Source organism: Pteropus vampyrus, unplaced genomic scaffold, assembly GCF_000151845.1.
Source record: "Pteropus vampyrus isolate Shadow unplaced genomic scaffold, Pvam_2.0 Scaffold24, whole genome shotgun sequence".
NCBI lineage: Eukaryota > Metazoa > Chordata > Mammalia > Chiroptera > Pteropodidae > Pteropus > Pteropus vampyrus.
Window position 1 is genome coordinate 6,939,675 of NW_011888805.1, and position 13,339 is coordinate 6,953,013.

The 13,339-nt window shown below is 30.4% G+C and overlaps 1 pseudogene; it reads right to left on the reverse strand.

Annotated features, from left to right (window-relative positions):
• Positions 1-612: 612 nt before the first annotated feature.
• On the reverse strand, positions 613-731 carry LOC111737175 (annotated as a pseudogene).
• Positions 732-13,339: the final 12,608 nt, after the last annotated feature.

Here is a 13,339-nt window from a genome sequence, read left to right on the forward strand (position 1 = left end):
CCTAATAATGCCAGTGTATAAAATTTTAGTGAGGTAATTGCTAAGACAAGATGCTGAATGAGAATTTGAAAAGCTTCCACTCTCAAGGCATATGAATAGCAATGTATTGATGAAATGCCACAGGATTTTGAAGAGTTTTTGTGTAATAAACTGAAAAACAAGAGCCTCATTATCCAGGTTGATGAGTCGATAGATTTCACCAATAAATGCCATTCTGTCGCATTTATAATATTTGTAAATGATGATGAAATTCACAGTAACATTCCCTGTGCAAAGAATGGCTCCAACAAGCAATAGGCTACATATATTTAATGTTACATCTTCATATTTTGAACAGAAGTTCTGTTTTGAAAAAAGTGCATTGACTTCTGCACTAAGGTGCCCATCAATGATTGACTCCTTGACTCCTTGAATTTTACTTCTCATAAAACTGTAGTAAAACAAATCGTTGTTCAAAGATAGCTTCTTTTTTTTTTTTTTTTGTCATAAAACAAATCTCTGTTCAAAGATAGCTTCTTTTTTTTAATTCTTTTTTAGGCCAGGCAATACTTAGTTGACCTCACAGATTGCAAGAAACTTGTCAGCTTACAATCCCTTATTTTTCATTTATTACTCCGACAGCACCTGGTCTTCCTAGGTGGTCTCCCATCCAAGTACTAACCAGACCCAACGCTGCTTAGCTTCCGAGATCAGACAGGATAGGGCTTGTTCAGGGTAGCATGGCCGTAGACTCAAAGATAGCTTCTGATGTAGAAACAAAACGAAACAAAACTAACTCATGAAAATGAAGTAATAAGATGTCTAGAATGTTGCCACATGCACAAAATGATCAAGTTTATTGCAGCAAGATTAACTCACTCAAGAATCTTTTAAAAACTGTATAAAAACTTGGACAAAGAACATACATACACACCTCTGGCTACACAAGATAATCTAGTGGTTTGATGGAGAAAGAGTTCCCAACAGGGAGTTTGAGCTGACAGGGATATTATAGGAATACTTACAAGAAAATTGTAGGCCATATTTTGCTGACTACTTTGAAGATGAATAATGGCTGCAGAAACCAGCCTAATTGGCAGACATTTTTTATCACATGATCCAGTTTAACAGGTCTTGGGGATCTTTTATTTTACTTCATAAGACAAGATTTTTGTATTTAAAATTAGAAAAATTATGTCTTTAAAAAATTATTTGTATTTTAAAAATTGTGTCACACAAGGAAATCTTGAAACATTTGCACTGCTGCTTGGGTTTGGAATGAGAAAATATATGAGCGGGTCCCAAAGCTTATTGAAAAACATCTGGAGAAGTGCAGAACATTGAGCAGTATTTTTCCACCTTCTCAACTCAAACATTCAACAGAGTGATAGACCCTTTCTCTGACATGTCTGTTCAGCCTGAAACTTGACTTTAAAAGAAGAGGAAGTATTTTGTGACCTGCAGTCTGATCACTCACTGAAGATTAGAGTTATTAATCTATTTCTAGACAAATTCTATATTTCTGTGAAAAAAGAACATCCTAGTCAGAAGAAAGCACTGCATATTTTGATGCAGTTTTTTAACTTTTTACACATCTATGCACACTTCTGCTTGTTTAACAGTCATTGAGTTCAAGGACAGAAATGTCACATTTCAGTTAAAAATAAAAATTATGTGTTTATCGTAAATTTAAACCAGTGAAAAAGCAAGCACACATCTTATACTTATTAATTAAATTTCATTCTTTATATTTGATTTAAAAATAACTTTTATGTGTATGTAGAATTATGAAAAAAATCATGTAACCAACATGTGCATAATCATTTTCTGATATATTGAATCTGTCATATCACTTAGAAAAATTTTTTTCAAATTCTTTTATTAAATTATATCTTTGACTATAATTTTAAACATATGACTTTGGTTTATTTTAGTCATTTTACTATTCAACCATATCAACCCATTTTATATTGTAATAACATCAAATAATAGCAAATTGAATAGTTATTTAAATATTTGCTTTCCAAATTATAAAACATTTGAAGAGGAAAGAGATTAATGTCAAGAAAGATACACCAAACTTCATACTTGCTTTTTTGATTTCAATAGAGTTTGGTTGAAAAACCATTTTTAGGTTTAAGAAGAGAAAAGAAAAAAAAAGAAAACTCTTTTACATATCTTAGAGTACATAACCTTATAGAATTGTAAATAGTAGAAATTCATGACTAATCTGTTAGGTCAACTTGGAGGATTAAAAAATAAGTAGTAAGTTAAAAATTTTAAAAAGTAAGAAAAACTGGAGTGTCAACTATCTACATTATTAACTTACGCTAGTCATAGGGCGGAAAAGCCTACATAAATAGCATGATAATAAAATGGACCAATAGAAAACAAGCATTACTCTTTATTAAAAAAACAATTGACAACTGTTACTAGATTATTATATCCACAGTTTATTAATCATGCTAACATATGTGCAGTGTAGATATAATAATTTTTACACAGAAATTCTCTGAGACATGTAAACTTGTTCAAGGTATTTTCTAAGGTAAAAAAATATTATAAATGGCTGATAAAGTAGATATAAACATAAGCAAATTAGTAATCAAGGTAAATGAGAATGAAATAAACTCTTTAAAAATGAAGTTCAAGCTGATATAAACATATAATCTATGGATATACTATTTTCAAGAGATAAGTCTAATATATAAGAGCATGGAAATTTTAATTTTAAAGTTTAGAAAAATATATGTTAAACAAAAACTAAGTAAAATATGCTGTCGAAGTTAAGTCAATGTTAGAGTAAAAGTCACACAAGCAAAACTACGGTGACTAAAGATAAAAAAAGTTAACTATTGAATAAAGTTTTAGTTCACAAGTGAGTTTAACATTGCAAAACCAGAATGCAGCTAATGATATAATTTTAAAATATTTAAAGCAAAATTTGGCAGAAATTCAAGGAAATATGGCCAAATCCACCAACTTAGTGGATGCTCTTTAATACGTACCCTAGAAATAGATAAAATTGTCAGAAATAATTAGATATAACATAGTAGAGTTTAATAGCATAATTAACAAGACTGAACTAATGGCATTTACCAATTAGAGAATACATGCAATCAAAAAACATATATGAAAACTGGTAACGCAATAGTCATATAGCTAACATTGACAATGCCAAATAATTTTAGCAACATATAGAATGCATTGCCTAATCACAATATATTCATAGACTACATATATATATTTATACATAGAATGAGATATATATTAGAAAATAGAATGAGAGTGTATATACATATTCCACAATTTTATGTCTATTTAGTTATATTCCCAGGAGAAAAGATGGTATGTTTACCAAAGAAACATACAAGGATGTTCATAGAAGCATAATGCCTAAGAACAAAAACATTAGAAATAATTCAAATATTCATTAACAATAATATTGATCAATAAATTGTGCCACCTTCATACAATGAGATATTGTATAACTACAAGATTAAACTACTGCTACACACAACAACTCGGATGTATCTCATAGATGAAATAAGCAAAAAGTCAGATCTAAAAGATTATATACCGGAATGGACAGGGGTCTGGGGATGCGATCTACTAAAGGAAGGTATTAGGAAACCTGGGGGGAGTGCAAATGGTTTATATAATTAATTTAACTTCCTTAAATGGACACAAATTTGTAAACATTCATTAAGTTGAGGACTTTAGAATATTCCATAATAAAAATAAACTCATGAACCAAAAAATAAACCGTAATAAAAATTGGAAAATAATGAGAAATGAACAAAATAAAAATACTAGGTAAAAATGTATAGAATGCAGAAAAGCTCAGAATTAGTAAGCTAAGCAACAACATAAAGAATTTAGAATAATTCAAACAAAGTAGGACACTAAAGATAAGAGCAAATGATGCCAAAATAGAATGAAAACTGTATGATAATGATTAACAAAGGCAAAAAGTATCTTCATTCTTTAATTAAAAATATAATCAAAACTCTAGCAAAATTAATAAATAAAAGAACAAGGACAAAAATATTACTAGAAGTAAAAAAGTGTGTATAAATTTGATAAATCGTAGATAGTAAACATGTAAAAATAGAATGTTGAAATACATTGTACCAATCAATTTTGATAGTCAGAAGAACTAATTAAATTCCCGGGAAGAATAAAATTTGCCAGAATTTATTCAAGAAAAAATACAAATTAGATAGTTTAATAATCATTTAAACAATTCAATTGTTTATTAAAAATTTCTCTTGAAATAAATAATCACTTTCAGAAAGTTTTTAGGTGACTTTTTCCAAATTTTAAGGAATCAATTATAATTTCACACAAATTCTTTTGGGAAATAGAAGAGAAGGAACAATTTTAACTCATTTTATGTGACAAACAATATCGATATTAATATTTGACAGAGAGTAAAGAAAAAATACTGGCCAGTTTTATGAATATCATAAACATATTAACAAAATAATTCATCAATGAATTAAAAAATAGTGCATTATAATGATCAATTTGTATTTAAGGAATTCCAGGTTGGTTTAACAGTAATGAAAAACCAATAATTGAATTTACTGCATTAAAAAAATTAAAAAGAAAAATAATCATCTCAAAATATTCAGAAAATCGATTTGGTGAAATTCAATTTGTATTATGATTTTTTAAAGGAACATTTTCTTAAATAACCAAAGATAGAAGAATTTCTTTAAACTGATAAAGGATATCTATAAAATACAGCAAACATTATTCTTATAGATTCTTTTTTTCTGCTTTTTTTCTGTCAGATACTGAGAGTGATTTTTTCAATTTCACCATGAGAGTGTGTTTGCCTAGTTTTTTCACAGTTCTATCAATTTTACTTTATATATTGTAAGAGAATGTAAATAGGTCTATAACATTTTAAATCTGAAGAGCTGAATTTTTTATCATTTTTAAATTTTCCATATATTGTCTGAAATTTTCAGATTTATTTTAGATATCATTGTTTGTCCTTTATTTAGTTAGTTATTACTTTATGTATAATTCTGTATCCTGAATTTTGAAGAAATCAATATTGAGTTGGGGTCTGATTTTTACTTTGCTCCAGTATTACAATATTTGTCTTTTAATTGAAGTTTCAAAATCCATTTAACTTTAATAATTATTGTATCAGAGTTGAGGTCTAACATCCTCTCATTTTTTTTTTTATTTCCATCTATATACTTCTTTTTCTCTACTTGATCAGCTATTTCTGTAATTATCAAGTATTATTGGTATTATTATAATTATCATGAATGTTTCTTCTCCAATAGAGCTCTTTAAATATGTAGTTATACTATTGTTTTATGATTTATCTTCTGTAGTACAATATACATCTTCTTATTAAAACCTAATAAAAATAGTACTCTCTTCCTGAAAAAAGCAAACATTTGAAGAATCACTTGACTGCATTAATGCTCCTTCTACCTTTTGTACTATTATTGGAATGTAATTATTTGCCTCATATATTAGAAACTTCACAAAACATTATGATGCAGTCAGTATGCATTTATATTCACACTTCCCATTCATTGCCTCTCATGCTTTTCTTGGTTCCTGTGCTTCCTTACAGGATCATTTATTTCTTCCAGAGGAAATTCTTTAGTATTTGTGTCAGTCAGGAAACAGGAAATGGAAAGCATATAAGTATAGAAGTGGGTAGATTTTAATATAAATGTCTGTTAACTACTAAAAATGGATGAAAAAAACGAGTATTAAGTGGTTTTGAAGTAGTAAGTTAAAAAAGCAGCTATTACCTCTAGGGCTGAGAGACAGAGTAAACACTGATAGAACTAGGAACTTAGATGAGGTTTCCACTAATGCAGAGATTCGGATATTTTTGACAAGAGTGTGGCTGCCATAGAACATACAGATTATCAGTGATACTTGCTGTAGTTCATAAGTAACTCTACATGATAGTGGAAATTCTTTCTGCAGGGTTGACCACAGTTGTTCTCCAGGAGTGACCTGCTTGGTGACAGAGAAACATCCTAGAAAGTGGTCACAACTCATGTAGACAGCAGAAGTGAGGGTTACTAGGTTTCCCAGATGCTACTGTATTAGCTGTCATGTTGAAAAATAGCACACCAGATATATAAAGGAAGAGGCTTCTGGCTTCTCTAGTTTTACAGTGGCTTTCAAGGACCCTCTCTTAAGAAAAACTGACAAAGACGTATCTATGGAGTCCAGTTCTAGTACCACAAAGAAAGAAGTGTGAATTACGAGATGAGAGGCATTTTTAATAATGGGTATAGTCGACCCTTTTGACTCTTCAATTAGCAAACGCCCTTCAGATAGTATGAATTTTCATGAAGCAAATAAAACACTCTATGATTCTATCTAATAAAATGTGTTTTCCTTTATACAACTATGAAATTTTTTCTCTCTCACCAAAATGATGAGACCCACTGTCTCAATAGCCATCACTGGCTATATTAATCATTAACTAAATTCAGAAACATTTCTATTGAATATTCTGTTATCTGAAGACTAAATTCTAAAAGTAACCACCTGTTTTTTATATAAAATAAAAAGTGGGAAAAGGGAAAAATTTAATTAATATACATTAAAATTATATGTATAACAAGCAAAGAGAAACTATAAAATAACTATATTCTATATTTCAGTAACTGGAAATGACCATTTTAATATTTATGATTTCTTTATTCTATAACATGTTCCTTATATTTTTGCTCTTGGAAAAAAAATCTCATTTGGTAAATATTTTAGTAGGTAGGTGACCCAAACTATCATTCTGAAAGAATCAAATCCTCGAAATTCCTACATTTTTTGTTTATCATATTATTAATCTTTACTACTACATATAAAAGTAGTCGCAGCAACTCCCATTGGTCCTATACATATTTCTTTTTGCCCACACTGTAAAACTGGAAATCTATTTTATAATTGTGACCAATCAGTTAAACCAGAATACTAACCTCCTTTACAATGTGTTGGGTCAGTGTCATAAGGAACACAAAATGGTGACATAGTAGTTTCATTTACCAATTCAATGAAACCAATTTGTGTTGCTGAGAACAGTAGTACTCCATTAGGGGAAAAAAAAAAAAAAAAAGACTTCCACACTAGCAGAATTTGAAACTATTTAGACAAGAAGCAAACATTCCACAAATGGGTTGTTAGGTACAGGAGTAAGCAAAGTCCCTCCCACTGCTTGGTTCTCAGACCCATATATTCTGCCAATAATGGAGACAGCAACCATCAATCATTTATGATTCAGTTGAGCATATCTTCCAACTGGCACTTTATTTAGAAATCCATTTCATCTTTCTGTTAGACAATAATTTTGTTTTTTTTTTGTTTGTTTTTTGTTTTTTGTGATATGCTAAGGCAAGTGAATTCTGTGAGCCTGGGCCAATTGCTTCACTTCTTTTTCTGTGAAATAAATTTCTTAATAGGAAGCAATATTACGTGGCATATAATAATGATAGATAAGCATTCCATGAGTCCATTGATGGTAGAAGTTCTGGCAGAAGCATTACCGGTCGCTATGGTAAATCTATATCCAGAATGAGTGCATATCCAAGTGAAGAAGAATCCTGTTCCCTTCATGAGGAAAATGTCCAATGTTAGCTACTTGCCACCAAGTATCTGGCTGGTACCTCTAGGGAATGATGTCATATCTGGGGCTCAAGATTTGTTTCTCTACTGGCATATTAGGCATATAGCATTAGGAGTGGCATGATCAGTTTTGGTAAAAGAAAGAACATATTTTGAATCTATTAATAGTCTCTATTCCTGACACTATAAAACTTTGTTACAGACCCATTGACCAAGTACTGTGGTGGCCTGGGAAAGAAACTGACATTCATCAGTGTCATTGTGTCTATTTATTATTGAGAGCCTTCTCAGCAGTGAATGTCCTTTGGTGATTGTTCATCTGAGACATAAATACCTTCAAATTCTCTGCTAATTCTGAAAGACTTATCCTCATACCTTTTCTCTAGACTTCCAATTTTCCAAACTATTTCTTCCAAGGCCCTGACCTTTCAGCCAAACTGTTAGTAACTGCCTATGAGTCATTGCACATTTGCACTTCTAGACAAATGAAATTGCCAATGAAAGTAGGAAAAAAAAAAAAAAAAGATTGTACTGCTCAAAATTCTGCCTGCTGGAACGATTTTCTTTTATCACTCTGCTTTAAAATCACCCCAGAGTAACATTTTAATGCTGCAGTCATTTAATTTGGGGTGACCCATTTTTTTAATAAGGTTCAATTTTTAATTCTCTAGCCAACTATTTGTAAAGACCATGAAGGCATAGGTAGTGTTGGAGAGAGAGGAGGCAGTATAGCAGGAATCAGTGACAAGTAAATATGATTTACCTTCTCAGACAATTTGCTTATAGCTTTCAAACTTGCCTCAGCTTAGTCTCATGTATTATCTCCACTTGATAATAAATATTTTTCTCTGCATGCCCAACTTTTGGCTATTGGTCAGATAATACCCAGTTAGTGATGGGTATATCAGGCTGAATGAGAGTCTTATAATACCATGGTTAGGCATCCAGTCTCTTCCAAGGCCCAGTAGCAAACATGAAGCTGTCTCTCCATTTTACATCTCTATAATTTTTATTTTATTTTTGCATATATTCTAATTCTTCACTGAAATTGTCCAACTAGTTCTCTATAATCTTAAACATATTTTTTTATTATGGTCATTCTAATTTTTGTGTCTATTAGTCCACTTTGGACATTTAGAATTTGGGGACCAAGAAATACCAAAGTGGAAATATTCCGAGGTTGTTAAATACTATCTTTAGTTTTGTAAATACTAAATGAATAAAAACTGTAGATTATCAAGTATTTTACATGGAGATGGTAACTGAAGCCTCTGGAAGGAATGAGATCTGCTAGTAAAAAAAAAAGTGTGTGAATAAAAAAAAAAAGAGTGCCTAAGGTATAACTTTTACAAACACCAACATTCAACGGCCGGCAACAAAAGTTTAAAAGGAATTACCAGTGGGAGAAAAAAGTAATAAAAGACATAAAATTTCACCAAAATTTAGAAAATAGAATACATTTTAGAGAAGAAATATTTAATCAACATATTAGACCTGGAAAGAATTCACAAAGTATTTCTTAACCTTTGGTGACTGTCACTACATTCTAGTAATTGAAAGTGCGGGCTTTGGAGTCTGCTGATTTAATTCAGATCCAGACTCCCCCACTAATATTGTATGATTTGTTTAAGTTATATGTGTTTCTGTGTCTTCATTCAATATATGTGTTTCTGTGTCTCCATTCAAAAAAGGGAGCTAATCACAGTTCTTATCTCACAGAGTTATCATAACTATTAAATGAAAATGTAAACATGTACTTAAAACAATGCCTGGTACATGGGAAGTGCTCTGTACCATGTTATTATTATTGTTGTCATCATGACAATTTTTGTTATTTTCATATTATTTTTATCTAGGCGAAAATAACACATTGCAGTGATAATAGATAAGACATAGGCAGCAGGTTGAAGAATAAATGAAAGGTAGTTTAGTGGTAATGGAAAAAGTCTACAATGCTATTACATGCTTGACTGTGAATGATGAGAAAAAATGGCAATGGAGTTAAGAGAACATGTTTCTTTTAACTCTGTGTGTGTGTGTGTGTGTGTGTGTGTGTGTGTGCGCGCGTGTGCATGTGTGTTTAATTTTGAACAAACGAGTATATTTATTTTCTGGAGGTAAATAATAGTGGAGGAAAGGTTGAAAATAAAAAAGAGAAGAATAAGTCATAACAAATAAGTTCTTGAAAACATAAAAAGATGACAAATCCAAATTATAGGTAAAGGAATTTCTTTACACATGTGGAAGGAAACCATATTACTGAGGCTACAGATGCACGAGCAAAAACATGGGTAGGTTCGATTGTACACAAATGAATTATTAGTAGCAAATTAGTATTACTGAACATTCTCATACTAATTATTCTACTGATTTACACATATATCATTTATTTTTTAATTTACACATTTATTTAATCAATTATTTGTTGGTCTCCCAATTCATTCATTTAGCAAACATTTAGTGTGTCGAAAGTGGTGTTAACAAATGCAGGTGTAAAATCCATGATGGATACTGTCTGAATTTATGGACAGGCCAACTAATAAAGTAAAATTTAAAATTTGAGAATGGTGAGAGGGAAATACAAAGTTTTGTAGAAGCCTGTAATGAATTGGGTGGGTTGGGCTGCAGGTCAAGGGCCAGAGAAAGCCATGCTTTTTTTTTTGTTTTATAAGCCAAGAAAATCCTTTTTTAAAAAAAAAATTATTTTTTTTTATTATGGTGACATTGGTTAACAAAATCCAGCAAGTTTCAGGTGCACAATTTATCAGTAAGGCATATATATGTGTATGTGTGTGTGTATATATATATATATATATATATATATATATATATATATATATATATCGTGTCCCTTTTTTTTTAAGTTTGACAACAGATTCTGACTTTCTTACAGTGTTTTGTGTAACATTGTATTAACTTTGTATCTTCACAAGCTACTTCTGAGAAAAGTAGAAAATTATATAGCAGAATACAGCCCTCTGATCCATCCAGAGCAACTCTACTTTGATCTTTTTCATACATGAGGTTCTGTGTAAGATTTTCGTGTAATAGATATTTTTGCTATTTAAATAACATATTTTAAACACTTCTGCCTTAAGAATTTTTAAGAAGGAAAATCTGATTTAGAGGCAGTATTTTATATATCCCAGAGGTAAATTTAAAAAAATATAGATGATTATTTCTGGTTTCAGATCATCGGTAAGATGACTTCATATGATGCAGATAATCAATATTAATCTTTCTTTACATAGAATGTACAAATCTTAAGAAAACAGAGAGTGGAAAAGAGATTCTTTAATATGTTTAATTTTTTGATTATGTTGGCTATTTAAAATCAATTATAAATGCATATGAATAAAAGTGAGAAAATACAACACTAAACATTTTGAAGAAATAAAATGTTTGGGAGTTGTAGCATTCTTCCCAAGAACATAATTTTTTAAAGCAAATCATGCAAATTATGGCTGGAAAATTATTATACTAAAATTTTGTTTGACTGTTTTTAAGAGACAAAAATAAAATAAATGTGCTAACTAGGAAATAATGCTAGCAACAATCCCAAGAACAAGGAATGTGATATGCAGAAAAACGTGATAATTAGGAATGTGAGTCATTATAATGTTAAAATTGAAAACTGAATCATATTAAAGTTATTAAAGTCAGAAGTTATGGTTCCTTAGTAACATTACCAAAGTCATATTACCCATATGTACTATTTTCTCTTCCTGTTTGGTTTATTTTGCCTCTGGTCTTCAGCCATTAAGGCAATATGAATTAAAATTATATAGTTCTGTTTTTTAAAGATTGCTTTTTCTTCTTCATTAAAAATGAGATTATAAAAATGTTTGTCAGATGACTTATCTTTCAGTTTCTCAAACACGTGTTCTAGACATACTGTGTAAAGCTACATTTTAAATGTAGGATTTTTCAATAGGTACTTTAGTTTTCCACTTATATTTAGAATTGCAAAATTCCAGGAATCTCAGGCTAGAGACAAAAATAAGATGGGCTTGATCATTGTTTCCACATTGAAAAGACAGTGAAACTGCTTCAATCGGGCATTTTAACAGACAAAAAAGCAAAAAAAAAAAAAAAAAAGCAAAAATATCAATTTTTTTTCATTGCCCTCCCTGGGATCTTTCCAACCTTAGTACAATGCAGTTTTCTTCATGAATGTTTTTTGAAGAGAAGAATTATTTTTATCTTAATAATTCAACAAACAGTTACTTACTTTCTCTAATGTTAGACTCTTATAAGGATAAAAATAGATTTTTACAACTCTTAGTACATAAAATAATTCAATTTCTACTTCAGTGTAGCTGAGATGGTTTATAAACAGGCAAATGGTCACCTTTACACAGTCACTACCTTCCTCTGGTACGTATTTGTCATGATTCTCCCATGTTATATATCTGATGCAGCAACAATGGTAGAAACATCTTTATTCTTTGGCACATCTTATTCTCCTCATATTCTGTAAATATTCTAAAGAATCTTATCTCTCAATCTTCTGAAGCAACAGGAAAAGAGAAAAAAGAAAGAGATATGAATAGAATATAGGAGAAAAAAAAGAAATTCGCGGAGAGAAAAGAGTCAGCAGCCGTTTTATTAGGGATCCTAGTTCCTCTAATTCTCCTTTCTGTATCTCAGTGCTCTGACATCAGAGATATAGGCTGTGTCTAGCTCAGACTAAATTTATCTGATGATGTAATCAGTTCCAGTAGACATTGAATTCTATGGGAAAATAAAAATTAAAGAAGATTTTGAATTAGATACTTTCTCAAATAGACCAATCAATTCATTAAAAATGATCCATTGAGTAGTCCAGTGACATGACAATCACGCAATTAATGGGAAAATTAGAGTAAAAGTGCAATTGACTGATTATTTTATATATGATGGTAATCATTGAACTTGAAATTTAATTTGTTGCTCTTTTTCTCTGCATGATATGCCAGGCCCAGCGGGTTATTTTCCTAAAAGGTTAGCATAGACATAGTCTGTCAAATTTGCTTCAGGTTCAAGTTTCAGATATTAGTGAATGAAGCAAGACCCATTCATCGAGCACTTACTTATAGAATACTATGACAAGGAGCTATAGAATTTAGAAAATAGTTTCAATAAATTAGACATAGCCATGCTCCTAAGTCATCATTCCCAAGGATGTAAGACAAACAAGTGCTTATAACTACCAAGAACACTGAAAGGAAGAACTCTTAATAGAAGATAAATTTAGTTAAATTGTTACTAGTTATAGAATCAGTTTGCAATTAAAATTACCTATACAGATAATAATTGAGCATATGCTTAGACATTTGTAAATCAACACATGCAAAAAAGAATGTAGGTGAGAATGAAAACATTATGGAAATAAAACACCTACCATTTACAAAATCCTTGACTTGTGATATGAACAATATCCACTATAAAAAATTACACAAAATTTTTTCTAAATAAAATGACAATTGGCTGATGTCAGGAAAATATAAATTGCTATAGAAATATTGTTTTGTAAATTAATAACTAAAAATGATAAATTGAAGAAATGCTGTTATATTCACTTATTCTTGGAAATTTGACCATTCAGTGGAAGAGTTGCTTTTTGTCAAATTGCTATTGGATAATTAATGTTTGCTGTACTTCTCTGCTTACCAGGAGCACATTACATTCTGGAGATGTTCAGTTTTTCCTAAGCTAAAAGCTTCATCTTTATGAATTCTTCTCCAAGGTCTCAGTTCTTAGTTGT